The sequence below is a fragment of the Eublepharis macularius genome, chromosome 2, assembly GCF_028583425.1.
Source record: "Eublepharis macularius isolate TG4126 chromosome 2, MPM_Emac_v1.0, whole genome shotgun sequence".
In the NCBI taxonomy this organism is placed as follows: Eukaryota; Metazoa; Chordata; class Lepidosauria; order Squamata; family Eublepharidae; genus Eublepharis; species Eublepharis macularius.
Window position 1 is genome coordinate 84776006 of NC_072791.1, and position 18031 is coordinate 84794036.

Sequence of the window (18031 nt, forward strand, 5' to 3'; positions counted from 1 at the left end):
TATCTTTTTTGGCCATTTTGGGCCCAGATTTGGTCCAAAACAGCCTGGATTGGGCTGCTGCCGGGTGGGGGAAGGTTCCCTGCCTGGCAGCAACCCGATCCAGGCTGTTTCAGCCATAATCTTGGCCATTTCAGCACCGTTTTGGCCATTTTGGGCCCATTTAGGCCAGGATCGGGCTGATGCAGGGCAGGGGAGGGTTCCCCCACCCGGCAGCGGCCAGTTAGGGTGGTTCAGCCCCGATCTGGGCCGTTTAGCCCTTAGCAAAATGGCCTGGATCGGGCCGTTGCCGTGCAGGAGAGGGTTCTCCTGCCCGGCAGTGGCCTGTTCCAGGCAAGTTTGGCCCTAATCTGGGCCATTTCAGGACCGTTCTGGCCATTTTGGGCCCATTTAGGACCCAAAACAGCTAGGACTGGGGCCAAAATGGCCCGTATCGGGCCAAAAACAACCTGGATTGGGCCAGAGCCAGGCAGGGGTGTAAGTGGTCAGACCGGCCACCACCATTTTAATAAGCAGTCCTGGATATGGCTGTTTATGATAATAAAGATGTCCAGGCCTCTGGAGTTAAAATGGCTGCTGTATTGCCACTAGAGAGCCTCTAACAGTTACTGAGTCCCGCCTGGGAGAACCCGGCATGAATAGAATGCCACCCAGGAATGCGGGGTGATTAAGGAATGATTGGACTTGCAGTCCCTCTGGCCCTGAAGGTGCCCAGTGCAATGAAGGTCTCGCAGAATCATCCCCACTTAACACATTCCTTTCCCTTCTTCTGTGATGAGATCTCCTGTCCGTGATTGAGGAGCTAAGCAAATGACATTCATAAGTATATACAGTCATTCCTGGGAAAGAACAGTCCCTCCCTAAAAGTACTTAACTTAGCTCCAGTGGACTTCATCAGCCAACTATCCCTTTTGTGCAGCGCTAGAACTAGTTTTACATTTGTATTCACACACCCTGGCAGCTATCCACCACGGCAATCAAATCTTCTGTCAAACCCCAGGAACTGACCATTGGAGCCTTTGTTCTAACGGCTAGGTGGGCTCTTCCACCTCAGGGCACATTTTACCTATAAAGGTAGAGCTCTGGCCTCATTCAAATCAGACATGTTTCCGGATCTACAAGCGCTATTCCCTGAGGTTTGCTCTGGGCTTCTTGCTCTCTTAGCTGAGGACGCTGGACGTTTGAAGCTTCTCTCTGTCTCTCTCTCCTCACCGCGGACTGGACTACTCTCCAGGATAGGTAGATATACTTACTTCCTCTCTCTCTATTCCCAATCTCTGGCTAAGTTTCTTAGGACTCTCTGTGTGTGTAATTATTTTTCCCCAAGTAGCTTTGTGTGTATGTGCATGAAGCCTTGTTCTTAATAAAAGTTATTGTTTGACTTCAAGAACGGCCTCATATGCTACTTTGGGAAGGACCTGGTAGAAATTGGTGGAGATTTCCCGCTTGTTCTCCTTGCTTGCTAATTCCCCCCACAAATTATTTATTGCAAGGAAACCACTTCTGGTAACAGGGGAAACCTCCCCCACCCAGAGAAGCACAACCCTGCCATTTTGGGCCCGATCCTGGCCATTTTGGGCCTGAATTGGGCCCAAAAAGGCTGAAAGGGGCCCAAAACAGACAGGATTAGGCCCAAAATTGCCAGGCTTGGGCCTCTGCTGGGCGGGGGAAAACTCCCCCACCCGGCAGCGGCCCAATCCTGGCCATTTTGGGTCCCTTTAGGCTATTTTGGGTCCATTTCAAGCCCCAAATGGCCAGGATTGGGCCCAAAACGGCCAGGATTGGGCTGCTGCCTGGTGGGGGAGTGCTCTCCCATGTGGCAACAGCCTGTTCCAGGCTGATCCAGGCCATTTTGGGCCTGTTTTGGCCGAAAATGACCCAGATCCAGCCACTGCCAGGCAGAGGAGTGCTCCCTCGTGGCGAAGCGGCCTGTTCCGGGCCAAATTGGACCCCCCCCCCCCCATGGAGCACAGAAGCACTCCTGGGGTAGCTATGCCTGCATGATGACATCACTTCCTGGAAGTGACTTCATCATGCCTTCCTGGGAGCACAAGCATGGTGTGGTGTGCACGCATGTATTGAGACGTGCACCACCTCCTCCCAGGAGTCACCCCGGATGAGAGTTCCCCCACCTCTTTCCCCAGAAAAAAAGCCCTGGTTGTATAACATAATTGGTTTGTTTCATTCCTATCTTAGACCAAGCTGTTGTGGGAATTAAGTGTCGAGGTCTCAGATATGCCAGTTAGTGATTTGGGACGTCACAAGTCACAGTTCCTGTGTCTCATTGGTCACAGTATACTTCACAGGGCAGCAGGGGAAAATCACTTGAGCCCAGAGCATATCAGAGAAAAGATGCACAGAATCCCAGGAATTTTCTTTGCTGCATATGCCTCTATGTGTGCACTACAGTGCCAGCTTTGGGAGGCCTTATATGGTGGGCATGCTCCCAGCTATGTATTACCAGCAGGCAAACATCTTTCACTTTCATAGGTTCTTTAGCCAAAATAAACAAATGCAAATCCAAAGCTGATATGCATAAGACAGCAATCAAGCTCCAATCAGCCTTCAGACATAAATTGTTTCTCCTTTAATTTCCTAGCCAAGCACTTTCAGGTCTGGGGTATGGCCACTGCTTTTTTAAGACAAGGGGGCTTTTGGCACTAGAATGCCAATGTTAACTAAGAAATTTTGAAGTTGGTCTTTAAATATAAGACAGGCTTGGGCTTTCATTGTAAAAGATTTCTCTGATAAGTAATACTGCTGTGGTTTTAGCTCAGGAGAGTTAGAGCAACAGGTACTTGAATCCCCAGAAGGGCAAAAGCAATTCTGGTTGCATTACCAAGACAAATAGTGCAGTGAAATCAGTTCATACAGGCAAGAATGGGTCCCTAAAGGTTGGCTAAGTAAATTTTCAATCCAATCTAATCTCTATGCTCCCCTAAGTGTGTTCTAATTTTTTCCTGCAGACAGCATATTGTGTGGCCTGCTCCCCATTTCTTGAACAAGTGAGCATCTCTCCTCACACTTTTCACTTACAGCTCTGAGATCCTCAGTTCAAATCCTTCTGATTTACTGGCACTATATCAAGCATACAGCTATCGCCCATATTTCCAACTTGACAGCTGGAACAGGGTGAATACAGTCCTTTCTGTATTTTCACCTAAACTTACTTTCCCCACACATAGGCATCTTCCAAAGATCTCAGCTACATCAAGTTAACAAATAAATTTGTGAGCAGGAGCAATTCATCAGAATTTGAAAGAGGGCATAAAAGAATTGTCATTGTTCTTAAATATGCTGCTCTTTGCATTATTCATATTGTTAACAGTTCTGTCTACTATATCTCTAGGTAAAGCAGTTGATTATTTGATTTCATTCTCATCCACATGTCATTAGAAAGTTGATGTATTATTGTAATTTCCAGCTTGGCACTAAATACTATGTGTTAAATATGTAGAGCCACTGATGTAGTGAAGGTCAGGAGAGTCCAAAGATGAAACCCAACAAGAAATAACTTTAGATTCTTACAGGGGATACTAACCTATATCTTTAACTGGTTGGGAATGGAGAAAAATGGTCTCAAAGGTTTCAAAACAACTAAGGGAAAGAAAGTGAACCCAGGGAGTGAGAGCAAATCATCTCATTGACTATGACGATTGGGTTGGTATTTAGGGCAGGAAGGTGTTTTTCTCTAGCAAAGGTTATCTTGAAACATAGGCTACAATGCTGTAGTTCTCTCTGCCTGCAGTGCCTAGCCTCACTTGAGTGATGGATGACACCTCAGAAAGGGCCATGGAATGTGCTATAGGCTGATAAGCCTGGCCTTTTCCTCTTTGCTGTCAGGCCTGACTTGGGACTGTAACACACATGCTCATGTCTAACTTTGGTTTCTCTTTACGGTAGGGAAGATAATACTTCAGGCATGCAGCAAAGATGGAGCACTGCATTATTTTTGACAGAGCAGCAATTACTTGCCCAGAATGCCACTTTTGAGTAGAAAAGGAGAGAGTGTAAGAAGCACAGTGATAAGGCAGGCTAAGCTGGAGTCCAGAAAAGTTTCTGAGAGGTTGAGATAGCAACAACAAGCCCTGCTTAGAGGTGATTTGGGAAGAGAACACAAAAACGACATGTTACGTCAAATCATCATCCCTAGTCTTGTGTAGCCCAAAGAACCCAGAATGTCTACCAGAATTAACGGCAAAGAACCACCCAGGCCCTGTGCTTGAAAGAGTAAGGATCTATCAAATTAATAGGATGGCCATTATCAGGGTGTCCATTCACTGTAATGCTATTTTGTGATTAACTTTAGAAAGTGTCATTGATGTATACCTTGGAGTAATAAACTGCCTCAACAGCCACTCGCCTTAGAGTTTTCTTGCAGGATATGTTTTAAATAAATAAATAATAATTAATGTTAACCTGGGTCTATGAATGTGCCCTAAGGGGAAAAATGGTTCCCAAACTCCTCCAAGACCAAGAAAAATCAAGCTCCCTTATAGGCTCCCACAATGTAGAGGTGTTTTATTCTATTAGTAAATGGACCAGGCAGTAGGTGATGTGGAAGTCCTCTGCCTGAGAAGCCAGAGAGCTGCTGTCAGTCTGAATAGACAATATTGACCTTGATAGACTCATGGTCTGATTCAGTATAAGGCAGCTTCATGTTTATTTTGATATCCTTCTTCATCACTGAAAGATAGGCAATTCCCATGTTTTCAGTTCCTAGCCACAATCTTTAATTACCATGTCTTAATTACATTTTTTCTCTTCTAAAGAATGTCATCCTTGTAATGAGGAGGGACACTTATTTCTATCACCAGTCAGCTGAGTAGGGGTTCACATCACAGCTTATCAATGGATCTCATGGCTGTCACCTTTCACAACAACCCTGTGAGACAGATTAAGATGAGAGAGCAGCATTTTTCAGTTATTACATTTGATCATCATCTTCCCAATATGAGCAATTGCCATCTTGTCTGAAATTCCAGCTCCAAATTCCTGCCTGGGGCCTGTGCCTGCCCTGCACAGGCTGCTAGTGACCTCCCACGGGCCTGACTGAGCTGCCTATGTTACTGCAGGAGAAAGGTGAGTCAACTGCTTGGCTGGGGATTGCTGCCCAGGGTTGGGTATGGGTGTCAGCAATTGCTGTTCTGATGAGAGAGGTGGCTGAGGTGCCAAGGGAAGAAGTGCTGCAGTGCCTGGAGATGGTGCTTGCTGCTGCAGGGCTGGTGGGGTAGGGTTCCCAGGTGCCCACCAGTGGCGCCAAACTCCCAGGGATTTGCCCCCCTGGCCCCCAATTGCCCAGTGAGGGGAAAAGCTCCTGGAGCTTGCTCGCTACCAGCAGGCACCTCAGGAGCATGAGCTGTATGTGCACTCCCTACCAGTGAGGCAACGTCACTTCTGTAAGTGACACCATTACACCACCTGCAGGAGCATTTCTGTGCTTTGTTTGGGGCTGATTTGGGCCCCCAACTAGCAGAACTGGCTCTGTGTGGAATGCGGGGCTGCACGTGCAGCTGGCACAATGATGTCACTTTACAGAAGTGTTGTTGCCATGCAGCCAGCGTGGTGATGTCACTTCCAGAAGTGACATCATCACGTTGATGCCAGAGCGCATGTGCACGTGTGCTTCACACGTACATGAGGGTTTAAATGGAGCAGGCAGAAGGTAAGCGCCAGGTCCCAATGCTCCCAGCAGGAGGATAGAGGGTCTTGGCAACCCTATGATGGGGGGAGGGGTGCAGAAAGGAGGGCAGCATCAACAGACAAGATGAAAATATTTTTGTTCGCCTTTAGAATCATTTAAGATTGTCTTCTGCTAGTACTTGGTTGATTTTGCTGCTCTTTTGTATCATATTTATAGTTTTAGGACTGATTTATTTTGCTTTTATTTTTTATCATTTTTATCTGTCAACTAACCCCACCTCCCACTGGAATAGCTGTTAAGTTAGATAAAAATAAATTGTAGGTATGGTATAGTCAAATAATAAATAATCCACATGAAATATTTTGAACATTTTAATGCTACATTGATGTCTAGCAAAGGTATCAATCAGCTTTCTGTAATATACCTGTATTTCAGAAAGAACTCAGTGTTTCCAAAAAGCCACAAGAAAAGTGTGTGTGTTTATTTTAAAGAACATAGTATTAAGACAGTTATATTCACATACACTCTGCTGAGACCCAGCCTCAGAGTAACTGTAAGTGAAGCAATTCTGCTTCTAAAGTTGAAATTCTCTACAATAAAGCCTTTTTGATCCCTCCTGGGCCATTCAGCTAAATCTAGTCTGCTTTTTAAAATAGTTTCTGATAAAGCTGAAATTCAGGGTTTGAGATCAGTCTCTTTTAGCTGTACACTTTTGGCAAACAGTGTAAACCATTCAGGCATATTTTAAAGTCTTTAGTGGAATGTGTGGAAAGGAGTCAAAGTACACATGCTTGTAAATCATTTGAATTACCCTGTCACAGAATTGTCCAGAGGTATGGAAAGACCCAAAGGGCAAGTTTACAACCTAACCTGGTCAGTTTGTGGGGAGAAACAGGCTCTAGTTTGCCCAAATATCTGCATTCAGACATCACTGCAAATTTGAGGTTGATTCAAGGCATCTAGAACCAGGAGCTTTCAATTGCACTACACAAAGGATGTCATCTCCCCATTGGGGCAGGGATCCCCTGCCCCCTCTCCTAGCCCCTGGCCCCCTCTACTCACCTGGCTGGTGGAGGGGAAGGTAGTTTAGGAGGAGGCACATGCTTCTGCTTCATGCCAGAAAATGTCGTTTTTCAGCATGATGTCGAAGCTATGGGTCGTGCGGGGTGGGTGTGAGTGATTTTTAGTAAAGTGCCCCTGATGCGACCTGTAGTGACTGTCACGATGGGTGTGCATTCATACTTGGCATATGCAAGAGGGATAAATGCCCACTGTGTCTGCCCCTACTGATGTGCCCAGTTTGGCCCCTGGGGGACCTGGTACCCCTACACTGTATATATAAGGGGACGACAGAAGGACCTGAGGAGAATGCCTACTAACCATGTCATCCCAAAGTAACAGAGGTTTATTTATGAAGTCAGAATCAAGACAATAACTGTTGGATAAGACTAGTTTCAGCAACATTCATCAACAACATTAATCTTCCTTCTATACATCAGTTTTAACTTGGTGCTTAAATGATAATAATGTAGTAGCCAGTCCAATTAACCTGGAGAGGCAGTTCCAAAACCAATGCACCATCACAGAGAAGGCCTTGTTCCTCATAGCTCACCTCCCCTGTGAAGGCAGGATCATATAGAGTGGGGCCTCTATGAGAGAGTGGTCAGAATTATATGGAAAGGTAAATACATGTAGACTACACGTTAATCTTTCTTAACCACGTTACCAGGCTAATGTTGCTCATCATGGCTAATGTTATATTGTCGAAGGCTTTCACGGCCAGAGAATGTTCCTTTTTATTTTCTATCAGTATCAAATTTTCCTAAAATGAACACCTTACATTTTGTTCTTGCTGCAAGAAACTAACTGTGGCCCTAACTACACATTCTGTTTTCTCAGAGCCCTACGCAGGTCTATGGATAAAACATGCATTGCACGTTCTGTCTTGGGAACTTAATCCCAGGCATGAGTGGGGCTGATTTGGATTAGCACCATGGCTCACGAGGAGAGGGGGCATAAACCTTCTCCCATCTCCCCCAACTGGAAATGCCCCCATGGAGAAACTTGATGTACCCCCTGAGTTCACATAGAGACCCATGAGAGCAAACCGCACCTCCCCCCAGCCCATTTCAGGTCAGGAAAATAGGATGGGGAAGACATGAAGCCCCATCTCTTTACATTCTGTGATTCTGATCCAAATTGGGTCCACCCTTTCCTGGAATTAAGTTTCCAGCACAAAGCTCAGAATATAGTTTTATTTATTTAAGATATTTCTATGCTGCCTCTTCAGAGTCTTACTCGAGGTGACTTACAATTAAAATTACATCACAATATGTAAAAAAAAAGCCATTAAAAACATTGGACATAAAGAACATGAAAACAATCCATAAAACAGGAACAGACCATTTAAAAGTTGGTAAGATAAAACTCCTAATTAAAAAGATGTGTTTTGTCAGGGAACCTAAAAGAAAGTACAGTAGGTTCTGGGCAACAACGACGATGACGACAACAACAACATTTGATTTCTAAACTGCCCTTCAGGACAACTTAATGCCCACTCAGAGCAGTTTACAAAGTGTGTAATCCTCACGACAATCACCCTGTGAGGTGGGTGGGGCTGAGAGAGCTCTGAGAGAGCTGTGACTGACCCAAGGTCACTCAGATGGCTTCAAACGGAGGCATGGGGAATCAAACCCGGTTCTCCAGATTAGATTCTAATACTAAATACTAATCCAAAATGCAAGCCTCAAGGGGGAGGGTTTTCCAAAGGTACCACCACAGAAAATGCCCTGTCTCTACCACCCATTTCACATCTGAAGGTGAGGGGTGGTGGTACAGAGATCAGGGTTTGAGAGGCAGATCTATCGGGCTCAATAGTATGGGAGGAGATGGTCCTTTAGGTACCCTAGTCCCAAGCCATTTGAAAGGTAAGAACCAACACTTTGAACTGTGCCCAGAAACAGAGGGATAACCAGCTGGATCCGTTTCAGGTGGGTAGCCACATTGGTGTGTAGTAGAAGAGTAAGATTCAGATTCAGTCGCATTTTAAAGATCAATTAGAATGCCAGGGTATGAGCTTCCGAGAATCAAAGCTCATACCATGGAAATCGAATTAGTCTTTAAGGTGCTAAAGCAATTATGTACCAAGAATCTGAGAAGAAGCAAGACAGTTTGGGAGCTACCTTTATTATTTTTAAAACGTGTACATTTTTTTCCTGGTAAGCAACATTTGTGTGCTGCAGAGGAAGTCAATGTGCAGGCATATCAGAAACGTGTAAGAAGAAAACTTGCTCTCCATTTGAAGACATAAGATGCATTAACTTGTGAAATATTAACTTAAAAGAGGCAGGTAGGACATGACGCTCACATGTTGAAATCAGCTATGAGGCAGCCAAAAGGGTTTGCTGACAAAAAGTCAGATTCCAGCCAAATTCTGCTGGCCATTCTAGGCAGCAAAACTGCCACAGTGATGGTGCAGTTACTTTTAGTTTTTAATGAGGAAACTGACCTCATTAGCTTCCCCTCACTTTCCTCTTTCCTCCTCTGCCTCTGAAGACCTTTGATTGCCTTTTATTTCTTTTTCAATCAAGTTCTTTTTATCATCTAAAATATTAACTTAAAAGTAATCACTCATCCTCAAATGCAGGGACCAAGAAACTAATGGCTCCTTTGAGAGGCAGACCCAATGGCTGGTTTTATCTGTTTGGGATCTAGCATTCACATGTTACCATCTTTAGTGAAACAGAGACTCTAGAATATTAATTCAAGTGATATTTCAAAAGCTACCAATAATCACTGGGGACGATGGTTTTCTTTTGACATTTATTACTGTTACCTCCCTTAAATTGTGAGCAGGAAACTCAGTCATCCTCTCTTCTTGTATTTGCTATTTAATTATTTTTTGAGCTGTCTCTTGGAGTCGTAGGTCTTTATTGATAGATCCAGAATTGGCAAGTAGATCAGAGATGGAATTGTAAAAACTTACTAAAAATGATCAATTTTGGATAGAAATCAAAAGAGATTTCCCCTTAGGGTTCTTTTTTTGCTAGCTTCACTCTGGAACAACAGCACAAAACCTATACAAATAGCCTTGCTGCAAAAGAAATTCCTAGTTGCTCGTTAAAAAATGGGAGAAGTGTTGAAGAGAAAAAGTATACACCCTTCCAAAAGCAGGGAAACTGCAAGGCGTCACCAAGGAAGTAGGAGAAAAGAGAGCCCTGCACAAAGTTAATTATTTAGGGCTACTGCATGCTCGTGTTGTACCCTAGCAACCTGCTTATCAAAAATCATTGCTTAAAGAATGCAAGCATTGTGTATTTGTATCTGTGTTTTAGGAAGGGTGGTTTTATGTATCTTGTTTAGCACTGATGTCAAAAGTACTATTTTTTAGGTGTCTAACAGTGCTATCCTAAGTAGAGTTACACTTTACTAAGCTCATTGACTCCAATGATCTTAGAAGTATGTAACTCTGCTTAGCATGACATTGCCTCAGTGTCATGCTAAGCAGGCTTATTCAGAATCCTACCCAGGACTGCTCAATGGGGCTTACTCTCAGAAAAGTGTTCTTAGGACTGCACTGAAAGACAAGCAAGTTATGTACCTCTTTTTAGGACCTGGGATTCAGCTGGGTTGAGGGGGAGAATCCCATGTTTGGAACTGGCATTGATTTCCCAGATAAACTAGCAGTGCAATCTTAAGAACATTTTCCTGGGAGTAAGTCCCATTGAATAGACCTGAGTAGGATTCTACTCTGTAATTATCTGTACAAGTTCATGGTCATGTCATGCACCCCACGTTTAAACTCTGAAGCTGTGGTACAAGTTGACTGTACTCCTGGAATCTGTGGAAAAGTAGCACCCAAAGAAGATGATAGGGAATGCAATCTGAGACAGGCTCCCATCAGATCTAAAATATTGCTGGCCTTTCCTGGTTGCTCTTGTGATGGTACAGAATGTTGGGGTTTTGCCTTTGCTGCCTGGAAGGCAGGAGATTTCTCATAAGATATAAGATGTTACTTTTTAAATATCAGAGCAATGCTCCTGTAAATCTTTTCTCTATATATGCAGGAATAACTTGTACATGTGTTCATTTCTGGGAAAGTCATCATGACTATACAAAGTAGCCAGAGAAGCTTCTCGTGCTACAAGACTGGCTTGTAATGTAGGAAGCAAACAGATGGAGGAAATGTCCTCTTTTGAGTATATACTAGTGGGTGCCTCAATCAATCTAAATAACCGAAACAACTGAATGTGTTTCACGAATATTCTCCAAACCAGACCCTTTAGGCCCAGGTGTATACCTAAGTAATATGAAAGAGGTGCATCTGTGTGTTCCCATATATGGTTTGAAAGGTGCTCCAAAACTTTCAACTCCACATACCTTTAAGGAGATACCTGTAAAGGCACTTGTCTGGATCTACTTTGGAGCAGATTTCAGATTCTCTGGGGAACAATCCAAAACACTATAGTGATATAGCAACTGCTGATTGTTTAAAAAAGCAGGCAAAAACCCATTTGATGGCACGTGAAAGGGCTATGGTAGCTGCAAGGGGGTGATGGAGGAAAGTACAGGGGAAAACTTCCCTATGGACACTCCATTGCTCCTGTGAATGCCATTGCCTTCACAGGGGCAAAGCATTCATGATGGAGAATCATTCCTGCATGGACGCAGCCTAGTGTATTTGCTGGACTGCTCTTCCTGTTCTGCTCTGTGTAATTCTACTTTATGGTGGTATCTGGAACTCCTTGGTTAGTATTATATGGATAGTGTGACTCTTCAAGGACATTTGGGGGTTTTCCTTTGTCTTCTACTCTCACTATTAGTATGGTTCTAATGAGATCATTGGAGGAAATTTCCAAATTTACTTCAATAAAGTGACACAGCTGTAGCACAGCTTTTCTCATATTTAAAAGTGGCCGAAGACCAATCCCCAAAGAGCTGCAGACAGAAAAATAAATAAAATTTCAACCTGGGGGATTATAAATTGAGGGAGACTCATGACCAAGTACCTTTTGGGAAATGTTAATGGGACATTGGGATCTAATTATAGTGTAATTAATACAGTTGTTCTACCTTCTCCACTGGGATGGAGGGCAGAATAAAGGTATTTTAATGAGTTCCCTTAGGTTTTGGCAGGTATGCTATAATATGCAAAGCCAGAATTAAACAAATTAAGAGACACCACTCAAGAGACTAGAAAAGAATCAGTTGTTCAGCTGAGTTAGTCTTGTAATAATACTGGAGCAGAAATGTGTTTTGCACTTCAGGGATAAAGAAAAACCTCCGAGTAATGAACTTCAGAATGCAGGAAAGAGGCAAGAGAGTAGCCCAAATGGTAACATTGTGCATAGAAAAATATGCCCATTGTCATCAAAGAACACTGATAATGAGAGCTTTCACTTGAATACACAGCACGTTTCCAGTCCTCATGGTGGTAAGGATTGGAATAGCCTAAACATCCAGGGAAGATTTTTGGTTGTTTTGGCTAAATTGGTATTTGAATTGAACAGAAGACAGGATAGGGCTGTCCTTCATTGTCGAAAAGGTGAGATGTCCATTGAGTGATAAAACTAGCATAGTTGTGGTTAAAAGAACAAGGGACGAGATGGATGGATTCAAATCTCAGCTCAGAGCCAAACTACATGAGATGAATTACACGCGTATGACACATGAATGCACTTACATGTGTTTCCCCATTGCTTTCCTGTTCACTCGCACAATGTGGCTACACTGCACTCAATCTCATGATCGGATTGGCATGTGTTTCTTCCCCATTCCTCCCAGATGAGAGATGGTATCCTATGATTCATCTTCTCTTCACTCGTGCTCAAACCTTCCTCTGCAGCTTTTCTGAGAGGGAGACATTTACTCAATTGGACGTATCAGGAAAAAACCCTCTGGGTTTCCAGGGGTTGCTGAAAATGAGGGTTCCACACCTCTGCTGAGATCTTGCAGCTCGGCCTGCCAGGAAGGGAGGGCATCTATGCAAAGGGGGGGGGCAATCCCCATGTTGGAAGTCACAACAGCGTATCTTGCTGTCATCCAGAGTAAACTCTTTCCTGCCTGTTTGTCCTCAGCCACCTCCAATCTCCATTATTATCTATAGGGAAAACTATGGTGGCTATCCAGGGGGGTGGGGTGGCATTTTGCAAAATAACTACAAAATTTTCAGGGGACTAACTGCTAACTGTCCTCTAAAGACCCCTCAAGTTTTAGGGAGTTAAGACCTTGGGGAGCCATTTTAGGACCGCCAAAGAAAGTTCCATCCGCCACCTTTTGGGGAGGTCATTTTGAAGCCCCTCAAAGTAGGTGCCTTCAGCTGCCCCAATTTTTACTATTGTGAATAGAAAATGACCGGGACTGGGAAAACTCATGGATCATGCCTTTCCTGGGGTTCAATCTCCCTGAAACTTTGGCGGGGGGGGGGGGGCTTTAGAGGACAGTGAGGAGTAGGTCTCCAGAAAATTTGAAGGATTTTGGGCCTCGGGGAGGTCATTTTGAAGCCCCTCAAAGTAGGTGCCTTCAGCCGCCCCATTTTTTACTATTGTGAGGCGAATATGACAGGAACTGGGGAAACCCATGGATCATGCCTTTCCCAGGGTTCAATCTCCCTGAAAAATGGAGGGGGGGTCTTTAGAGGACAATGAGGAGTAGGTCTCCAGCAAATTTGTAGGATTTTGGACCTTGAGGAGGTTATTTTGAAGCCCCTCAAAGTAGGTGCCATCAGCTGCCCCATTTTTTACTATTGTGAAGAGAAAATGAGAGGAACTGGGGAAACCCATGGATCATGCCTTTAAATTTAAATTTCTGTCAATTTAAATATTGACAGATTAAAAGCAAAACAGTTTGAGTGTAAGCTGGATCTAAGGGCAAAAAGAGGGGGAAGCAGAAGCCGCTCAAAATTGATGCTCTGCAATGGCAACTCACTGATTATGGCTATGGACACTCGCAACCACGACTACACCAGTTACCCGACACATGCACAGACTAGGGCTACAGGACACGTGTTCATCAGGGGTAAAATGGACATGGGCTGTTAGAAACAGACATGATTCTAGACACTCGCATGACCTTGTGTAATTCGTCTCGTCTAGTTTGGCTCTCAGATATGAACTTGCTGAGTGACACTCCCATATCCCCCTCTCAGTTTTTTATATAGGGATAATAATATTGGTCTATCGTACAGGGTTCTTTCAGGGATTGTTATTATTTATTTATTTAAAGATTTCTAGGTCACCATTCCCTACACAGTTTTTTCAAAGTGGTTTACAAAATATGCAATAGTAAAACCAACCCTAAAATCATAATGAATATCACTCATTCATTCAATAGAAACCCCTCCAAAACAATACTGTATTGTATGCTTTCCTTAATGCCAACAAGAAAGGGCCAAATCTTACCTGAATGAATACTGAGTGAAAATGACCTGAAATGGGCAACTATGAATTGAACCTCTGCATGAGAGAGCTCAGAAAGTGGGAGTTTCTGGGAAATATGAAACTAATGCAAATAGTCACACAGCATTGGTTTATATGGTTCTAAAGATATATGGGAGAGATCATCCTTTAGATAGGTGGGCAGATAATGTATAGCATAATTCAGCTACTTGAAAGGTTGACTGGTTGTGATTAGATATAATGCAATGGGCTTTTGGCTTCTTTGTGCATTCAGGATGCTCATACCAAAAACTGGTCTATCATTAGCCTTCTCCTGTTTCTTTTTCAGTTAGCCACTGAAATTTTAGGGTTAATAAATTGAAGGTAACAGGCTGGTTCATTTCAGGATAAAACACCTGGCATTTGACCTCTTTTCACTTATGCAGGACTCTGTATGCTTTACAATTATTAAAATATTCCACATGTTGTCCATAGCATTAGAAAATCTCATCAAGAATCTGAAGAGACACAGAGGCCAATGATCCACAGTTTTAGATAGGAACCATTCTGACTGTTGGCACAATAACAATAGTAAAATGAAGCTTAATCCTGCCTAGATGGAATTATTAATGGTGAGAAGAAGGTCTGACTCAGGATTTAAAGTGTCACCCATTGTGTATGGGGTTGCACTCCCTTTGAAAGAACAGGCCTGTAGTTTGGGAGTGCTCTCTTGACCCTGGCCTACTGTTGGATAAGCAAGTGGCAGCTGTGGCTAGGAATGCCTTTTGCCAGCTTCAGCTGGTTAGTGTCAACTGTGACTTTTCCTGTGCAGAAAAGATCTGGCTACTGTGGTGCGTGTCCTGGTTACATCTAGATTAGATTATTTCAATGCACTTTGGGCTGCCCTCAAAAAGTGTTTAGAAATTTCAGTTTGTGCAGAATGCTGCAGCCAGGATTTTGACTGGAGCAGGTTGTAGAGACCATTTCACTCTTCTCTTGGCCCATCTACACTGGCTCCCAATCTGTTTCTGGGCACAATTCAAGGTGCATGTTGACTTTGAAGTCTCTATATGACTTGGGACTGGCATATCTGAAGGACTGCGTACTCCTTTATGAACCTACCTGACCACTATACTCATCTTCAAAGGCCTTGCATTGGGTGGCAACCTGGGAGAGGGCCGTCTTGGTCATGGCACAAAAACTCTGGATCTCTATCCTGAGGGAGACTCATCCGTCCCCTTCTATTGCTATTTTACATTAGCAGGTGAAGACTTTTTGTTCTGCTTTATATTCCCTCAATCATCCCTCCTTCCTGCTCAGTGTTTTAATTGTTTTTATGGTGTTGTATGTATTTTAGTTTTGATTTTAATTGTTTTAATTATGTTTTTTTCTTGGTTTAATGGTTTTATTGTGTATCTTTAAAAAATTTTTTAGCTATCTTGGTGGCCTTAATGAAGGCAGAAGGGTAGGGCATAAATTTTCTAAACAAATAAAAGTAAAATAGCCCTGCCTTCCAAAACAGAATTTAGTAAATGAGCTTAGAAGCGTGTAACTCTACATATGATGGCACTGTCGGTCCTATAGCATCAGACATACAAAGGCCTACACTAATAATGACTAGATGGTTTCACAAGTGCCTACTTTGCAAATTGTGTTAATTATTTTACAAGCTGGCTGGCATAACAATCAGGCCATGATTGTATAAGAAGTTTCCATCACAGCTCTTCTTCCTGAGCATTCATTGCCTCCCTCTCACATCTTTTTTTCTAATGCCAACTGCTATTGTGGTTGGTTTGATAAACTGCCTCTTCCTAGGCTGCTGCATTTCTGAGCCAAGAGTGTTTGGAGCTGATGTGGCACCTAAACCCTTCCCTAGACTTTGATGATATTAACAAATCGAGTTGCTTCAGTGGATTGACTTTTCCCCTCACTTATTTCAAAGAGATTTTTGGAATGAAATCACCAAACCCATCACAGCTGCCATTGTAAATCAAGCTGACAGTCAATTACAAGACCGACAATGTATTCGAACAAGCCTAGCATTGAAAACCCAGCCATCTCTAACATGCTTATGGAACTGTAAATAGCTCTTGTTTTTGAGGGCACACCTCCCCCCCCCCAGTGAAATCCTTTCCTTCCTTCCTTCCATACAGCTGACTCTGGAATAGGGCGAAGAAGTCAGCAGAATTCTGAATGCTCTTGGCAAGGTGATTATGTCCATTTGCTTTCTGGAGTGGGAGATTAAGTGGATCCTTCTCTTCTGAAATGGTTGCATTAACAATTTAATTGCTGCCTTAGTTTCATGCAATGGAAAATTCCTCTTCAAGTTTACTTACTTGGGAGAGTTTTAATGCACTTGACATGCTGTCTGAAAATGGTCAGAGTTCCAGAGTCTAAGAGTTGTATGTTTAAAATGTCCATGTGGTCAAATTGATGACCATGACATCATGTGGTCTCCTAAAACTGTCTTGAGCCCCTTCCTCAATACTTACTTTCTTTTTTCTTTCGAAAGTCTTGCCTCCATCTGGAAGAAAAACTGGACTGAAATTTGTTTGGCAGCAAAAACAGAAGACAAAAGATGTTGCATTTATCAGACTTATCTTCCTTGAATGGCAGCTTCTAGTGGGCCTTGCAAAAGCCTAGCCTAAGAGGAAATATGAAGTTGTAACTGCTGTAAAGGATGAAGAAGCAACACATATTTTTCTGCTCCTTTAATAACTTCTCCAGAAACATAATTAGTTTTCTTTAACCAATCCTGCCTAACAAACTGGGGTCAGTGACATTTAAGATCTGGCCCAATTCACTTAATGACCACTTCACCAACACCATCAATCCCACTTTTTCTTCCATTTGCTACATTTTGCACCTCTTATATTTTTCCCTCTCTTTTTACAACCCTACTTGCCAATCAGCACCCAGTCTTAGATCAGCTCATAATCCCTCAGGAACTTCTAATTTTGAGCCCAACACATTGTACTCCTGCTCATACTGCTTTCTGAGACCAAGCTAGATGTGACATCAGCCACGGGTTTATCTCTGTGGCTGCTGATGCTGTGTTTCATGGGATTTGTAGTTTTTTAACACAGAACCAGGTGTGCAGGCTCACCGGACAGCTGGTTTGGCAGGAGGCATGGCCTTGCTGACTCACTCTGGCATGTTGGGTGGGGGCAACAGAGAGGAGGGATTGCCCTGCAGACTACTACCTAGCTGCTGCTGCCTCTGACTGCTTGCTCAGCTTCCAGCTATGCTCTGGGTGGTATGTGGTAGTGGCTGTGCATCTGGGGGTGCAGGCTGTTGTGCATTGCCCCCTTCCTCCTGCTCTTGCCTGGTTTTCCAGGAAGAAAGAGGTGACTCAGCCTGTAAAACCAGGTGAAAACAGGAAGAAGATGGCAGCAGAGACACATGGGTTTGTCCACACCCGTGTCACACCATCACCCAGAGTGCAGGGAGTGGGTGGGGAGCCGGGTGAGTAGCTGGCAGACGCAGAAGCAACCAGGCATAGGACTGCAGGGCAATCTCTTCCTTCCCTGTCCCTTCCATCAGCATGCCAGGGTGAGGCAGTGAGACCCCGGCTCCTGCCAAGCCAGCTGGCCCATGTGCATGGCTCTGTGTTAAAAAACTACAAATTCCATGAAACATGGTGTCAGTGGCCACAGAGATAAACCAGTGGCTGCTGTCATGTCTAACTTGGCTCTGAGACAGAGCCAAATAATTACAGGTGGCAACATGTGTTTTTTAGTGATGTATCTGGCTTATAGGAAGTACATCTCTCATGCAGTTTTGGTCAGAGCAGGGGTGTTGAAAACTTCCCCAAAATGTAATAGATGTTTATATTTATCTCAAATGAACTGCTTGAGTGTCATCTGCATATTGGTGACAACCAAGCCCAAATCTCTGGATGACCTCACTCAGCAGTTTCATGTAGATGTTAAAGAGAATAGGGGACAGGGTGGAACCTTGTCAGTTTGGCATAGAGATTACGAGCTACTACCAAAAAGGAACAAACCGCACGGGG